The 18,866-nt window shown below is 37.2% G+C and overlaps 1 pseudogene; it reads right to left on the minus strand.

The window, feature by feature from the left end:
- Positions 1-11,116: 11,116 nt before the first annotated feature.
- Positions 11,117-17,701, minus strand: LOC131382038 (endogenous retrovirus group K member 16 Rec protein-like; annotated as a pseudogene).
- Between the last annotated feature and the right edge of the window lie 1,165 nt (positions 17,702-18,866).

The following is an 18,866-nucleotide window of genomic DNA, read 5'->3' on the forward strand; positions in this document are numbered from 1 at the left end:
TGGGTGCCTGTAGTCCCAGCTACTTGGAGAGGCTGAGGCAGGAGAATGGTGTGAACCCGGGAGGCAGAGCTTGCAGTGAGCCGAGATTGCGCCACTGCACTCCAGCCTGGGTGACAGAGCAAGACTCCGTCTCAAAAAAAAAAAAAAAAAAAAAAAAAATAAATAAATAAATAAATTTTCTAGGCCGGGTATGGTGGCTCACACCTGTAATCCCAGCACTTAGGGAGGCCGAGGTGGCAGATCACTTGAACCCAGGAGTTCGAGACCAACCTGGACAACATGGTGAAATGCTGTTTCTACAAAAAAATACAAAAATTAGCCAGGTGTGGTGGCACAAGCCTGTAAGTCCCAGCTACTTAGGAGGCTAAGGTGGGAGGATCACCTGAGCCCAGGAGGTTGAGGGTTGAGGCTGCAGTGAACTGTAATCATGCCACTCCAGTCTTGGTGACAGCAAGACAGCCTCTCTCTCTTTCTCTCTCTCTCTCTCTCACACACACACACACACACACACACACACACACCATTTTCTATGTTAATACTGGACATGTATAGCTTACTCTGTTGTTTTAAAATTTTCATTTATCATGTAAATTAGACAGTATTGTTTAATTCTTTTCTCTGGGTTATCTAAGTTGATAAATATAAGATAATTTGGTCAGTGTAGTTAAATCTAACTTTTGTTCTATGTTTGGCTAATGCCTATCAAATTATAAGCATATTAGCCCAAGACATTATTAATAACAATTATATTTGAAAGTTATTGAGTAATTCATTCAGATTCAGAGGAAGCTAGGGAAGGTGGGATATATAAGCAAGGAGAACATCATTTTGGAGTTAAAAATCTGGGCCTTTTTGATGGCACAATAGTCAATAAAATTAACTCAGTTATTGCTTGGACTTGATGAAATTGATTGCTAAAGATCACCATTTCTGGCAACATTGAGGACTCAGTAATGGCAGGGGCTTCTTAGCCACTATCCTATTTTAAGAAGCAGGAGCTGACTAGCTTTGTTGTGTGAGCTATTTCTTGAAATGTCTCAGGAATGAGCTCTACTATAGTCTTCATTCCCCTGCACAATCCACCTCAGAACCTCTTATCTTACTCTCTAGCTTTATCTAAAGGAAAACTGTATGACATTTATTTATCATTAAAAGCCTTAGCAGCATCTAATAATTTGATCATTTTGGAAGAATGCCAAGCCAAAAACATTCCTTTAATTTTAGCAATAATTATTTGACTGTGAAAGCTTGCTTTTGGAGTTTTGAAACTCTTAATTATTGTTTCCTTAGGTCTAGAGTGTTTACAACTACTAAATCAGAAATCTCTTACCACTCCTCCTTAGCTTCATGTTCCAACTATACTGAACTAGTTTCCGGGCCTTTACATGAGCTGGGCTCACTCACACTCCTGTACCTCTGCTAATGCTGCTCAAACACCAACCTTCACTTACTCATTTGGGCAATTTTAACTTGCACTTCAAGTTTTAGTTAAAGTGTTATTCCATCTTGCTCCTGCTTTGCTCAGATGCTCCTCTCACATGCTCTCATAGCACACATGCATATCTCTATCACACAGTATTAAGACCATTTAGTTTTCTGTCTTCCTCATTAGGCTAGGGCTCCCGGGAGACAGGACTTTTTTCCCCCCGTTATCCCCAGTACCCAGCACAGTGCTTGGCATATAATAGCTGCACAAGAGTTTGTTGAATAAATGAAAGAAATAAGTTGCGATCTTAACAAAGGAACAAAACTGTAGGGATTTGACTACTTTTTTTCCCTCCATGTTTGAAACAACAACAACAACAAAAACAAACTAGAGTCATTGCTAAGTAGACACAGCACTCAAATGGCCAGTTTCCATACTGATCTCTGCTCCTAAAATTATTTCAAGTAAATTACTCTCTGTAGCAACAAGTTCTCCATGTGAAGCAAGCACGCTAGCTTCACACCATTAACATTATGTATAACGGCAGTACATTATTGATGGAGCACTTTGATCATTCTAATTAAAAAGTTCTAGTTATAAGAACTGCTATAAGGATGTCACACTGAGAAAGAAGGAATGAGTACATATAGGAATGTAACAAATGGATTCATTTAATGGCTAAGCGGCCTGCTTTCGAAGTTCACTGGTGTCATTGCACAATCCTTTTTGTCACAGAGAATTCGGTATTAATTTTGAATGGATCTGTTATGCCTTGGTCCAATTAATTCATCTTGCAGATCCATTGCCCAAAAATGAGTTGCTGAATAGACTCAAATATTCTTCTAACTAAATCACAGTAATGTTGATTTTTATATTGGTAATTATACTAGCCTAGGTTAGGAATAAAGAGCTACTCATAAAATATAGCCCTTAGCAAAGCTCTTAAGACAAATCAGGATTTGAATTCTGTTTCTGATGCTTACTGGCTCTGCACCTTGGGTAATCTTCTTAACTTTTCTGGGCCTCATTTACCTTTTATGTAAAATGGGTGTAACAGTACTCAGATCATAGGGTTATTGTGAGGAATGCATGAGATCATCATGTAAAGAATTTAGCATGATGCCTGGGACACAGTAAGTGCTCAATAGACATAAATTGCTCTCCTCCTCTCCTCTTCCTCCCCCTCCACATCATCACTACTACTGCTCCTTATGTGACTGTTATTTCTCCTAAATTCCGTTGGGTTTGAGCTCCAAGTAAAGGAAAATCAAATCTAAACTTAATAATTAACAAAATTCAAATTTAAAAAAGCCTTCAAAGTACTTTAAATATCCAGTAATTAATTATATCTCATTTGTATAATTATATTTACAATAAAATGCAAATTTAAATATATATTTCTTATATTCATGCTATATAAATATTTTAGGAATTTAGGCATAGTCCCATGAATGTTTCTGCCATTCAACTTATTAAAATGATGTCAATACAGTTTTTAAGATAGGAAAGTAATGCTATAATGTAGAATAAAAAAATTCCCAATCACAATGGAGAAAAAATATGAACTGAGTGTTTATGATTTGTGGGATTTGGTGACTTTTCTTTTTTATACTCTATATTTTTCAAATTTTATGTAACAAAACATTTTATTTTAAGCTTTTAATACATTTTTAGGCAGTAAACATATTCATCTTTTCGCATATATATGCAAATATATTTGGTATAAACCAAATAGGCATGTGTAAAACAGAAAGTTAATTCAGCATATGAGAATCAATCAATGTAATACACCACACGTTAACAGAATGAAGGATAAAAACCACATGATCATCTTGATTGATGCAGAAGCCTTAAAAATTTTTTTTTTGAGATAGGGTATCACTTTGTCACTCAGGCTGGGGTGCAGTGACGCTGTCAGCTCACTGTAACCTCAAACTCCTGGGCTCAAGCAAAGAGAAAAATTTTGATCAAATTCAGTACTCTTTAATGATAAAAATACTCAACAAACTAGGAATAGGTGAAACACAGTACTGAAAATTCTAGCCGCAGCAGTTAGACAAGAAAAAGAAATAAAAGGCACCCATATTGGAAAGGAAGAAGTAAAATTACTTCTATTCACAGATGACATGCTCTTGTATTTAGAAAACCACAAAGATACCACCAAAAAGACCTGTTAATAATTTCAGCAAATTTGCAGGATATAAAATCAACATGTAAAAGCCAGCTACATTTCTTTCTTTCTTTTTTTTTTTTTTTTTGAGACGAAGTTTTGCTCTTGTTGCCCAGGCTGGAGTGCAATGGCGTGATCTAGGCTCATTGCACCCTCTGCCTCCCAGGTTCAAGCAATTCTCCTGCCTCAGCCTCCCGAGTAGCTGGGATTACAGGCATGTGCCACCACGCCCAGCTAATTTTGTGTTTTTAGTAGAGATGGGGTTTCTCCATGTTGGTCAGGTTGGTCTTGAACTCCTGATCTCAGGTGATCCGCCCGCCTCGGCCTCCCAAAGTGCTGGGATTACAGGCATGAGCCCCCATGCCTGGCCTGCCAGCTGCAATTCTATACTCTAATAATAACCAGTCCAAAGAGGAATTTAAAAACAAATCCCATTTGCTGTATCATCAAAAAGTATAGAATACTTAGGAATAAACTTAACCAAGGAGGTGAAAGACTTGAACACTCAAAGTTATAAAATATAGCTAAAAGAAAGCAAAAAGATACAAATAAATGGAGAGACATCCATGCACATGGATTGAAAAACTTTAATTTTGTTAAAATGTCCATACTATCCAAAGCCATTTACAGATTTAATGCAATATTTATCATAATCCCAGTGGCAAGTTGGCTGTTGTAGCACTTGCTTTAGTCCTAAATTCTTGGAAGGCTGAAGTGGGAGGATCACTTAAGCCCAAGTTCGAGGCCAGCCTGGGGAACAGAGTGAAATCCTGCCACTAAGACCCCAAAAAATCCCAAGGGAATATTTTTGCAGAAACAGAAAATCTTAAAATTCATATGGAATCTCAAGGGACCCTGAATAGCCAAAATAATCTTGAAAAAGAACAAGTTTGGAGGATCCCACTTCCTGATTTTAAAACCTACTTCAAAGCAACAGTAATCAAGATGATGTGGTACTGGCATAAACAGATATATAGACCAATGGAACATAATAGCCCAGAAATAAACCCTTGTGTATATGGCCAAATGATTTTTGACAACGGCGCCAAGACTACATAATGGGGAAAGGACAGTCTCTTCAACAAATGGTGTTGGGAGGACTGGATAACCATATGCAAAGAATGAAGTTGGACCCTTACCTTACACTATATGCAAAAATTAATTCAAAAGTGATTAAAGACCTACATAAGACCTAAAACTATACAACTCCTAGAAGAAAACTTAGGTGAGAAGCTTCAGACACTGGATTTGGCAAAGATTTCTTGGATATGACATCCAAAGCATACATAACAAAACCAAAAACAGACAAATGTGACTATATCAAATGTAAAAAAATTGTGCATCAAAGGAAATAACTGAGAGCAAAAAGGCAAGCTATGGAATGGAAGAAAATATTGCAAATCATATATTGGATAATGGGCTGATATACAGAAAATAAAAGGAACGTTTACAACTCAACAACAAAAACCAAATAACTCAATTAAAACATGGGCAAAAGACTTGAATAGGCAATTCTCACTTGATCTTAGCCAAAAGGCCGAGAAGCGATTGAATAGGCAATTCTCTAAAGATATATAAATGACCAACAAGCATATGAAAATATGCTTGACAGCACTAATTGAGAGAAATGCAAATCAAAACCACACTGAGATACAACCTCGCACCCCTTAGGATGGTCACTATCAAAAGAACAGAAAATAACAAGTGCTGGGGAGGATGTGGAGAAATTGGAGCCCTTGTGCACTGTTGTAGGGAGTGTAAAGTGGTACAGCCATTATAAAAAACAATAAAAAATTAAAAATAGAATCCTCAAAGAATTAAAAATAGAATGTGATCCAGCAAATCCACTTCTGGGTATATATCAAAAAGAATTCAAAGCAGGCTCTGGAAGAGAAATTTGCACACCCATGTTCACTGCAGCATTATTCACAATAGCCAAGAGGTGGAAGCAATCTAAATGTTGGAGAGATGAGTGGATAGAGAAAACATGGTATATACAAGCAATGAAATACTATGCAGCCTTAAAAAAGAAGGAAATACTGTCACATACAACAACGTGGATGAATCTCAAGGACATTATACTGGCAAAACAAGCCAGTCACAAAAGGACAAATACTGTATTACTCCACTTATGTGAAATATCTAATGTAGTCAAAATCATAGAAATGAAAAGTGGAAAGGTAGTTGCCAAGGGATTGGGGGGAGGAGAAAAATTAGGGTTTTATGAGTTTGGAGTTTCAATTTTGTAAGACGAAAAAGTTCTAGAGATCTGTTGCACAGCAACGTGAATATACTTTACTGAACAGTACATTTAGAAATGGTTAAGGTGGTAAATTTGTTAGGTGTCTTTTACAATATAAAAACCTGAAAACAATAACAAAAACATGACAATCAAATTCTCTATAGTTACACCTCTTCCACCCTACAAACACCAAAGACGACTACTGTTAACAGGCCTATAACTTCTAGATCTTCAGAAAAAAAGAACATACCAGGCACACATACACACTATACACTCACCTAGCTTGAGTGCAGTGGCGCAATCTTGGCTCAGTGTAGCTTGGACCTCCCAGGCTCAAACGATCCTCCAACCTCAGCTTCCCGAGTAGCTGGGACCAAAATAAGTTGGCTTATTTTGTTTATTTTTTGTAGAGATGAGCTCTCACTATGTTGCCCAGGCAGGTCTTGACCTCCTGAGCTCTAGTGAACCTCCTGCTTCAGCCTCCAAAGTGCTGGGATATTACTCTGTTGCCAAGGCTAGAGTGTAGAGATGCAATCAACACACTGTAACCTTAAATTCCTGGACTCAAGTGACCCTCCTGCCTCAGCCTCCCAAGTAGCTGGGACCACAGGCATGAACCACCATGTCTGGCTAATTTTTTTTTTTTTTTTTTTGTGGAGACAAGGTCTCACTACGTTACCCAGGCTGGTCTCAAACTTCTGGCCTCAAGTGATCCTCTTGCCTTGGCCTCCGAAAGTGCTGGGATTACGGGTGTGAGCCACCACACACAGCCATACTTGTCTTTAAAAAAAAAAAAAAAAAAAAGGCCGGGCACAATGGCTCACACCTGTAATCCTAGCACTTTGGGAGGCTGAGGCGGGTGGATTGCCTGAGTTCAGGAGTTTGAGAACAGCCTGGGCAACATGGTGAAACCCTGTCTCTACCAAAATACGAAAAAATTAGCTGGGTGTGGTGACATGTGCCTGTAGTCCCAGTTACTCAGGAGGCTGAGGCAGGAGAATAAATTGCTTGAACCCAGAGGTGGAGGTTGCAGTGAGCCAAGATCGTGCCACTGCACTCCACCCTGGGCGACAGAGAGAGACTTTGTGTCCAAAAAAAAAAAAAAACAAAAACAAAAAAAACGCTCAACAGAACATCATGGTCATCTTTCCACGTCAGTACATGGAAAAATCTTTTCTCATTCTTGTAAACAGCTGTGTAGCATTTTACTGTATGGATGTACTATATTTGGCAAAGGCAGTACCGTCTCGGAGTCTTAATATTTCCAAAGGAATGGTCCCTTTAATGAAATAATTTTAACAAATGTTAAAAATATTAATTAAAACATTTAAAAAAGTTAACAAATATTCTTTGCCAAAATGTACAGCACTAAAAGAGAGGGCACCATCAAAGAATGACAGAATTCCTGCCCTTGAGGAAACAGCATTCTTATTATAAGAGCTAAGATACACACAGAAACAAGGTAGAAACAGATTCTTAATTGCCATGTGATTTTTGAATCCCCAGTTTCGGGGAATTGAAGTCTTCATGGGAATATATCTTCAAAACATTCAAGGATAGGAAGGATTTAGGAATGTGAACACTGTCAAAAGGGATGTGAAAGAGAATATTTCATAAAGTAGGAAAACATAGAAAAGACATAGAAAACTACAGTGTATGGGCTTGGTGCGGTGGTTCATGCCTGTAATCTCAGAACTTTGGGAGGCCGAGGAGGACGGATGACTTGAGGCCAGGAGTTTGAGACCAGCCTGACCAACACAGCAAAAACCACATCTCTACTAAAAATACAAATATTAGCTGGGTGTGGTGGCAAGTGCCTGTAATCCCAGCTACTTGGGAGGCTGAGGAACAAGAATTGCTTGAATCCGGGAGTTGGGGGTTGCACTGAGCTGTGATTGTGCCACTGCACTCCAGCATGGGTGACAGAATGAGTCTGTTTCAGAAAACAAAACAAAGCAAAACAAACAAACAACCCTACAGTGTATGTGATAATAGCTACTAATACCTCAGTGCCTAGGTACTAAGTACTTGCTGCTAAGTACTTATATACCAACCTACTTTCTTTACATATAATACCCCATTACAGCTTCACAACTGAGGAAGAGACATTTTAATCCCTACCTTACTAATGAGGTAACTCAGGATCAAAAAAGTTTAAGCATTACATTGTGAGTTACTTGACTAAAGAAATAAGAAAGTTGGAGAGGGAAGTTGGGGCCACCAGAGGAGAGTTTGAAGATTAGGCCTAAATATTTAGATTGTATTTGGTAGGCAATGTAGAGCCATTAAAGAATTATGAAGTGGGAGATCTCATGATTAAAACTATGCTTAAGAAGATAAATCCAGCAATGCTTTGGATGGATCAGTTACAGGAAGGAAAGGAAACAGGTTAAATTAATTACAAGTACAGTGACCATATGCCCAAGTTTGCAAAGGACAGTTCCAATGTATACCAGTTGTCTAATAAAAGTACTAAAAGAGTTTTCTTCACTCTCCATAGTGTCCCTTCCACACTCAAAAATGTTTCAGTTTGGAAGATAAATTACATGTGACTAATTATGAAAGGAGATGAGAGCCTGTGTAATATAGGAGGATAGTGGCCATGTGAATAGAAAAGAGGATGGATGTGGGAGAAATCTTGGTCTGGCAAAATAACCAATAGATATTTTTTAGTCCACTTGGCTGGATAATAAAATCTCAATAACAGGGAAAAAAAAAGAAAGGGGAAAAAGGAAGAAAAGATTTAGGAAAGAAAATAACAACTTTAGTTTGGAATCTGAAGAACTGGCAGGATATTCATGTTGAGCTGTGCAGTAAGTAGCTTACTGGACACGTGAGGCTGAAGATATAGTTGTTCATATGGAAGCAATTATTTAAATCATGAAGGTGAATGAGATTGCCAAGGGATAGAGAATAATCAAAGATGGAAAAGGAACACTTCTTTACCCTCAAAGTGTAAATACCAAATGAGGTTAAAGACAGTTCTATAATTACTTAATCATCTTGAGCCCAGTGAAAATTACCAATGGCCCACATGGAATGCTGCGTTTGAAAGGAGCTGACCAGGATACCAAAGTGCAACTTCACAGTGTGCTTCCTGCTTATCATTTCGTGACATTTTCATCACCATTTTTCTTGTGAATGTGAACTCCTGAGGGTCATGTTATAAATGTATTCTTAGTTCAAGACTAGATGGATTGATACAAGAAGGTAAATACAGCAGTAATTGATGTGGGCCACTCAAGTGTCTCCATTTTCTGTCACTTTCCTGTACATTAGCACATCTGTAATAATGTTATTGTTTCCCACATAATTTGCCTTAGACTGTCAAGCTGAGGGTTCTCCCTCATCAGTGATGACATGAAGACTGAAAAACAGAATTTATCTCGGTATTATCAATGTACTCACAACCACATGGTACATTGCCAAGTCACTTAGTGTTCACATGTGAAAGCCCATGACTTACTGTTTCATTTATATAGAGATGTAACTCTCACCCAGGAAAGGCAAATACACCTTAAAATTAATATATGGAATTGATCTATGTAAAAAAGTATTTTGAATTTAATGGCTGCTGTGAATGAGAAAAAAGTGCATTTAAAAAATTCAGGCCAGGCTCGGTGGCTCATGCCAGCACTTTGGGAAGCTGAGCAAGGCGGATCACTTGAGGCCAGGAGTTCAAGACTAGCCTGGCCAACGTGGCGAAACCCTACCTTTACTAAAAATACAAAAATTAGTCAGGCGTGGTGCCGTGTGCCTGTAGTCCCAGCTACTTGGAAGGCTGAGGAATGAGAATCGCTTGAACCCAGGAGGCAGAGGTTGCAGTGAGCCGAGACTGCGCCACTGCACTCCAGCCTGGGTGACAGAGCAAGACTCCATCTAAAAAAAAAAAATTAAAATTGTAATTTTTGCCCAGAAAACAAAGCCATGTGGAAGCACATCCAAAACAAAACTTAACGGTCTGGGAAGTTGAAATTAAGCAGTAGGAGTACTGGCATGCTTACTGTGCTTGTCTCTCTTTTTAAAATAACTTTGATGCTTCAGTAAGTACCAGTAACATCCATAATTTACTACAGTCCAACAGAAAACACTGACTTTGCAATTATTTACCTATTTTTTTCCCCTCATTTAACAAAATTCTTTTTTCTTTTAAAGTAGACTACATATTTCCCCATGTATATGAATACAAATGGTTCAGCCCACTGGGGTTACATTAATAAAGCAGGATAATGAATCTTTTCAAGCAACTCCAATACATTCCAAACCTTTTAAACTGTCAAAAAGACATAGTGCAGTAACTTAACTATAACTCTCTGAGAAGCAGACAATGTGTTTTTAATACCTGCTTGGAAGAGAAATATGTATGTATACTACAGTTAAGAATTCAGATTCTTTTTTTTTTTTTTTAATAGAGAAAGAAAAGTGCGCCCAGGGGACCGGTGCTCAGCATAGGGAGGACCCGCGCCGGCACCGTCTCTGAGTTCCCTCAGTATTTATTGATCATTATCTCTACCATCTCGGAGAGGGGGATGTGGCAGGACCAGAGGGTAATAGTGGGGAGAGGGTCAGCAGAAAAATGTGAACAAATGTCTCTGTGTCACAAACAAGGTTAAGAAAAAGGTGCTGTGCTTTGATGTGCACATACATAATCATCTCGGTGCATTAAAGAGCAGTATTGCTGCCAGCATGTCTCACCTCCAGCCCTAAGGCGGTTTTCTCCTATCTCAGTAGATGGAATATACAATCGGGTTTTACACCGAGACATTCCATTGCCCAAGGGATGCGCAGGAGACAGATGCCTTCCTCTTTTACTAAGCCTCCTCAGCACAGACCTTTTACGCGTGTCAGGCTGGGGGACGATCAGGTCTTTTCCTTCCCACGAGGCCACATTTCAGACTATCACATGGGGAGAAACCTTGGACAATACCTGGCTTTCCTAGGCAGAGGTCCCTGCGGCCTTCCGCAGTGTTTTGTGTCCCTGGGTACTTGAGATTAGGGGGTGGTGATGACTTTTAACAAGCATGCTGCCTTCAAGCATTTGTTTAACAAAGCACATCCTGCATAGCCCTAAATCCATTAAACCTTGAGTCGACACAGCACATGTTTCTGCGAGCACAGGGTTGGGGGTAGGGTTACAGATTAACAGCATCTCAAGACAAATTTTTCTTAGTACAGAACAAAATGTAGTCTCTCATGTCTACTTCTTTCTATACAGACAGTAACAGTCTGATCACTCTTTCTTTTCCCCACATTTCCCCCTTTTCTTTTCGACAAAACCACCATCGTCATCATGGCTTGTTCTCGATGGTCGCTGTCTCTTCAGAGCTGCTGGGTACACCTGCAGACACCGTTGATACAGTCATCAAAGCTGCAAGCAGCATGTTCTCTGGAGTTTGTGTCACCTTTGTGTTCTCTAGGCTTTTTTTTTAGCTAACTGTGTCAGCTTCTTTAATTGTGCCCAAGTCAGCGGCTCCGCCTTCTTGGTGGAGGCAACTTTATCTGTTCTTCTGACATCACCATTCTGTTCATCTTGTGAGTCGACAGTGCTCGAATGCGGTGTCTCCATCTCCGTGGAGGCGCTTTTCTTTGCATCTCCGATGGGTTCACTGTAGAACTTCGAATGTCGCAAGGCTGACTGTAGACGTACTCGGGAATCTTGTCGACTCGTCCTCAATGACCACGCTCGAGCGTACCTTCACCCTAGAGAAAAGCACCCACATTGGGCACCAGATGAAGGGGTGGCCTGCCCCTCCACACCTGTGGGTGTTTCTCGTCAGGTGGGACGAGAGACTGAGAAAAGAAAGAGACACAGAGACAAAGTATAGAGAAAGAAAAGTGGGCACAGGGGACTGGCGCTCAGCGTACAGAGGACCCGTGCCGCCAAGAATTCAGATTCTTTGCTAACATTGTGAAATGAATTCATGCAGTTGTGAGAATGCGCAAAATGCATAATTTATTACTCATCAATGCAAGCAATTTTTTCCAGATTGGCATTGGGCTTTTCAAATGTAAAACTGATAATTTTTAATACGGTCACGTGAAGCTTGTTGTTTCAGTGATAAGCTGTGGAGAGTTGATAGTTGACTCTAGCTAAAATCTTGCCAGACACTATGTTGTTTGACATAGCTAAATGATTATACCAATGATGTGCTCAGGGCTTGAGGCAAAACAAAATGTCATCTTATTATATTCCTTGAATTTCTAGAGCTTAGTTTTTAAAGTTTAGATTTTGAACAAGTTGTCATTTCAAAATGTTTTCCCTGTTTTTACAGTAGTCTTCAGTGTGTGGACAAGTAAATGAACCAAGGAAACAAAAGTAGTCAAACGTGTCTCAATATTTCTTGAGCTCTAATATCCAATTTAAAGCAATAGTTTTAATCTGAACCACATGAAAATAAAAATGAGACATAATGATGTATCTGTATCTTTTCTGAGAAGGTCATCCACTGAATATTTCAGCTCCTATAATGTTCTATAGGGTTTTAAATGATTTGTTAGTAGTTACTGTGGCTTCAGCATAAAAGCAATATATTTAGGGGAATCTTTTTTGTTTAATGGAATCACTTTAAACAGTGATGTCAAAGGAAACATGTATTACAACAAAAACACTATGCAATTCAATAGACCTCTTTATTAATTTCTCCTACAGTTCTTGACATTTATATTACATCTGTTATTTTAGTGAGATTTTAATATTTCATACTCCATTCATATATGAAGAACTTCTACTCAAATCTTTAAAGTATCATTCATGTTGGCCATTAGAAAAGAATCTTATTAGAAAAATCAGATTATTCTTTTCAGGTTGTCTTAAACCTTAACTTTCTCAATATTAGCAAAGCTATTTCTGTCAAAAGTAGAGTAGTGTTGATTAAAAACATAAGCTACCTGGGTAAACATGAGGATCTAGCTGTGAGGAATTAGCTGGGGGTTCTGTAGTACTCAATGCCTATTTTAGAAAAAGGATCAAATCAATAACCTCAACTGCTAGGTTAAGGAACAAAAAGCAAATTAAACTCCAAGTAAGCAGAAGAAAAGAAATAAAGATCAGAGGGGAAATCAGTGAAACAGCAAATTTATAGAGAAAAATCAGTGAAACCATAAGCTGGTTCTTTGGGTTCATCAAAAGTTGACAATTACTTTTGCACCAACCTATATAAATTTCAAGCTTTAACAGCAGAAGGGTCAATTTCTATGTTTAATAAAAAATAACTGTCTATGGGACTACTGAGCTGATTTCAACAGCATTATCCTGATACAAAAACTACAGGTTAATTAATCAATTATGAACATAGAAACAAGTACGCTAAATTTTATCAAATCAAATCCAACAATATATAAAAAGAAAATGTATCAGGCTCAAGTGGGGTTTATCCTAGGAATTCAGGCTGTTTTCACCATAAGTTTTTTTAAAAAAGCCACTTGATCATCTCAATAGATTCAGAAAAAGATTTGACAAAATCCAAAATCCATTCTTGATTAAAACAAAATACAAAGCAACCCCCCACAAAGTCTCAGTAAACTAGGAACAGAAAAAAAACTTCCTCAGTGCATTTATGATATACAGCTAACGTCATTACTTAATCATGCAAGACTGAATGCTTTCCACTTAAGATCACAAACAAGGCAATAATGTTCGCTCTCATCACCAGCACAGTAAGGCAGAATTTGACCAACTTTTTCTGTCAGTCTCTGTGGCAACTACTCAACTCTGCCATTGTAGCATGAAAGCAGGTATAGACAGTGCATAAAGAATAAAACTATCTGTAAGTTCACTGACTCATGCAATAACATAAGACAAAGGAATAAAATGTATTCAGATTGGAAAGAAAGAAAATCATCTTCATTTACAGAGGACACGATTGTCTATGTAGAGGACAATCTTGTGAAATCAACAAAAAAGCTACTAGAATAAGTGAGTTTAGCAAGGTAGCATGATAAAATTAAAATGCAAAAGTCAACTGTATTTCTATATACTAACAACAAACAATTGTGAACTGAAATTTAAAAAAACATTTATTGCTGAAGTGATTTTAAAAGACCTAAATACATGAATATACATACGGGTCAGAAGACTCAATATTAACATTGAGACATTGTATTAGTCCGTTTTCATACTGCTATAAAGAACTGCCTCAGACTGGGTAATTTGTAAAGGAGAGATTTAATTGACTCACAGTTCATCAAGGCTTGGGGGCCTTAGGAAACTTACAATTCTGGCAGATGGCAAAAGGGAAACCTTCTTCACAGGGCGGCAGGAAGGAGAAGTGCCCAGCGACGAGGGAAGGGCCCCTTATAAAACCACCAGAGCTCATGAGAACTCACTCACTATCACAAGAACAGCATGGAGGAAACTGCCCCAATATTCAATTACCTCCATCTGTTCTCTCCCTTGACACGTGGGGATTATGGAAATTACAATTCAAGATGAGATTTTGGGTGGCAACACAGCCAAACTGTATCAGATGTCAACTCCATAAATCTGATCTACAGATTTAATGCAAACTCAATAAAAATTCTTGCAGTTTCTTTTGGTAGAAATAGCCGATTCTAAAATGTACACTGAAATGCAAAGAATCTAGAATAGCCAAAGTCACTCTGAATCAAAACAGAATTAAAAAAACAAAGCACCATTGACTGATAATCAGTTGGTTTTTGACAAAGGTGCAAAGATAATGTAGGATAGTCCTTTCAACAAATAGTTCTAGAACAACTGGATTGTTTACCACAAGGAAAAAAGTGAACTTTGATCCAAACTTTGATTACATACAAAATTTAACCCCAATGGATTACAGATCTAAATTAAAACTGACCACATCAAGTGTTACTGAGGATGTGGAACTGCAACTTTTTTTTGACACAGGGCTCACTCTGTTGCTCAGGCTGGACAGCAGTGGTGCAATCCTGTCTCACTGCAATCTCCACCTCCTAATTCAATTGCCGCGCCTCAGCCCCACCCAGAGTAGCTGGGATTACAGGTGCACCACCACACTTGGCTAATTTTTTGTATTTTTGGTAGAGATGGGGTTTTGCCATGTTGGCCAGGCAGGTCTCGAACTCCTGGCTTCATGTGATCCACTCACCTCGGCCTCCCAAAGTGCTGAGATTACAGGCGTGAGCCACTGCACCCAGCCTGGAACTCTTAAAAACTGCCATTGGGAATATAAAATAGCACAACCACTTTGTAGAACACTAGAAATTTCTTAAAAACTTAAAACATATGAATCAGACATTCCACTCCTATAATTTACCCAAAAGAAATGAAACCATATGTTCATACAAAGATTTGTATGTGAATATTCATATTAACTTTATTTGTAGTAGCTCCAAATTGGAAACAACACAAGTCCATCAACAAGTGAATGGACAGTGTCAGATCCATACAAAATACTACTACTAAGCAATTTACAGGAATGTACTGATATCTGCAATAACATAGATACATCTCCAAATAATTATGCTGAGTAAAAGTAAAATGAAAAGTACATATTATATTATTCCATTTATATAAAATCATTAAAAAACTATAAACTAATCTATGGTGACCAGTGCTTGTCTGGAGTTGGTGGGTGGTTGGTGTTTGGGGAGGAAAGGATTACAAAGGAGCATAAGAAATCTTTTGGGAGGGATGAATATGTAGATTATATCTTGTTATAATTTCACAAATAAATATATTTGTCAAACACCAAACTGTACACTTTGAATATGTATAGTTTATTGTGTCAAATATACCTTAAAGCTGTTTAAAAAGTTTAGTAAAGATCTATGAAAAGCTATTTTGTTTTACCAGAGGAATTAATCAAACATATCTCTCAATTTACCTCTTTGAAATTTCATTTATTTTACACTTTTAGATGTTAATAAGTCACTATATAAGCTCCCATTTTGAAAAAGAAAAATATATTTCACTTAAAACCATGGCCAAAATTTCCATGTAAAAACCATTGCAAAACAAATCCAAAATATTGTTCTGTTTCTCATAGAGGGCTCATTCTCATTTCTACAGTCAAGTATGTTGATTCTCATTTACTTATGCAATTAAGCCAGATATAAAAATGTAAGTGCAAGTATAAACCTGTTAGCCGCCCTTAAGTTTGTTATCTAGGCCTCTGAAATCCTATTGGCTCACTTTAATATTTTTCCTATGCTTTTACTGTTTGCCCCTGGACAAGTTCTGACAGTGAATTTTGCGTTTGGTCTTCTGATCTTCAACTATCAAAGGGAAGAGATAAAAAAGATGGACAATCTTTTCAAAACTGTTAGCAGTAGGCAATTCTGTTTAAGAAGAATGAGTAGTAATACATTACATTATACATTTAAGAATCTTATTGAAACCTTAAAAAAATTATATTTTTATTTGACTTCCAATAAACTAGTAGTGTTCTAGGCAGCATACAAGGTTTCTGTTAAATTTTAATGGGTGTTATTTCTAATAAAAACTATGTAAACATAGATAAAATAGAGATAAGCTTAAGATGACTGACCACAAAATACTATTTTTAAATGCTAACACGTTAAATCCATTCAGGAAGACTTAAATTCTACTTTTGCTGTTTCCTATTCCCTGAATGGCACTTTTTTTTGCTGGGGGCAGGGAGTAGTAGTAGATAGTTACCATTGTCTCTATCTCCTCATACTAACTAATTCTTTGTAATTAAAATGTCTAGTAATGCTCTGAAAATCATTTCTGGAACATTTAAGTATTCAGTAAAAAGATTAAAAATAACTTAAAAGTATAATATACTTTTCTAAACATATTAAAAATTATATTCTATACTGTACTTTCATAGCACTTCTAGTTTAGCATGAAAAATTTCAGGGTGCTTGTTGAAATGACAAAGCACTTTGGTATGGCTATCTTTTGCTAAAATTCTTTCCTTTGAAAATTCAAACTCAGTATTTCTAAAAAATCAGCAAAAGAAGTGTACTATCTGGTATTCTCTCTTCAACAGAAGTTCACCTTATTTAATCTTGTATTTCTTCATATAATTGTACAGATTACATAATCAAACTGGGGGAGGGGGGATGACATCTGAACAAGGAATATTTGGCTCTTAATTTTGAGGATTTTATTGTAGTTTATCCCTTATTAGCAATAGTTGATTGAAATTAATTGCCAAATGCCTCTCTGGTGAGTCATATTCCGCAATTTTGAAATAGGGAGGTCAGGTAACTGTGTGGAAGGGAACTGTGCTACCTTTTAAAAGTGTTACATTAATGCATTCAGAGAGATTTAAAAGGCATTCAACATGATTATTCAATATCAAGAATATTTTGTCATCTCTAGCTATAGAAGTCTTTGAGATTCTCCCTTTCTTTTACATGCACATGACACTCACATGTAAAGAGTGAAAAGTACATTTATGTACTTGCCCAGAAGAAACCTTCAATTTTGTGCAAATGGATTATCAAGAGAACTGATATTCACTTGTTCCTATATTTTTGGATAGTATTATTTTTGTACAGTAGCATGCTGTATATGAACAGAGGTATATAAATCATTAGCATGCTATAGAACTATATTCCTGTGAATCCCCCCACAACCTTTTAAACATTATGAGGTGGTAGCTCACTTTTTCTCATCTTATAGACAACTCATCTGTGTTAATACTTCTGTCTCTTCTAATATTGATTCTGCTTTCGTTTTTTTTAATAAAGGGTAAACCTTCACCCTTTATACAAATTTTTTTTTTTTCTTGAGATGGAGTCTCACACTGTCACCCAGGCTGGAGTGCAGTGATGCAATCATGGCTCACTGCAACCTCGAACTCTTGGGCTCAAGCAATCCCAAAGTGCTGGAATTACAGGGATGTGCCACCGCAGCACTGGCTTCACCTATCATACCATTTGGACTGTTATACATGTCATCGATCAACAACTACCTAATAAACCTGCCAATTAAATAATTTTCTTAGTTGTTACCCCTAATGTGAATTAAATATATAAAAATATTTAAATAAAGAGAATTATTTGCTGCCAAAAACCTTCTTGGAAGAGAGAACAGGGGTGGGAGTGGTGTGGGTGTCAAGGCATAGATGGAATCTCCTGTACATAAGGCATTTCATACATCTAAGAGTCCTTAAAAGCTGCATTTTAGATAGTTGAGGCTTTGCCCTTCCATTTAGAAGGTTGCTCTGGGAAAAAGTATTAAAAAAGACCAAGTAATTTAAAAATAGCCATGATTAGCTTGAACTTGATTATATACTTCTTCTTAGTCCTAGTTTTTCTTAAAACTAGACTGAAGATATCAGTGGTATCTGACAGGCTGAAGGTATCAGTGATTAAGTTTCTTCCCTACAGGGGTAGAAATAGGTCTGGAGTGTAAAATAATAATTAACCACAAATATACACAATTATTCAATCAAAAAAATTTTTTTAAAGTAAATTAAAATTTTTCTTTTCCTTCTAAGGTGAGTCATTAGTGTAATAAGTGTAGGAATAGATAATAATTCCCAACATATCTGAAGAAAATGGTCCATGGAGTGAATCACCAATGTAGTTAATTAGTCTGTATACAACTGACAATGTATCTCCACAAATTATCTAGTTTTTCAATGAAATATTCTCAAAATCAATTTATCAAAGAAGATTTAATCATCCCCTTCCCTGCTTTTTTAAAAGAGATAAGGTCTCAACTATGTGCCCAGGTTGGAGTGCAGTGGCTGGTCACAGATGCAATCACAGTGCACTGCAGGCTCAAACTCCTGGGACCAAGTGATCCTCCCGCCTTTGAATCCAGAATACCTGGAACTACAGGCACATGTGATTGCACCTGGCAGATTTAGTTACTAAAATTTTTACTTTCAGTACCTATTCAACACCGTGTAAAAATTCATGGATGAAGATTCCTAACACATTGGATTCTACTTCTCATGCATTAAATTTCTCTTTTAAGTGAAATATGTCCAATATATACAATAATGCACAATCATGAAGTGATCCATATAATTACTATATTATATACTATACTTCTAACTTGAGAGGTTTTAAATACTTTTATAAAGAATATACATTTTTTGATATATTTC

This window comes from Hylobates moloch, unplaced genomic scaffold (assembly GCF_009828535.3).
Source record: "Hylobates moloch isolate HMO894 unplaced genomic scaffold, HMol_V3 SCAFFOLD_1, whole genome shotgun sequence".
Lineage (NCBI taxonomy): Eukaryota > Metazoa > Chordata > Mammalia > Primates > Hylobatidae > Hylobates > Hylobates moloch.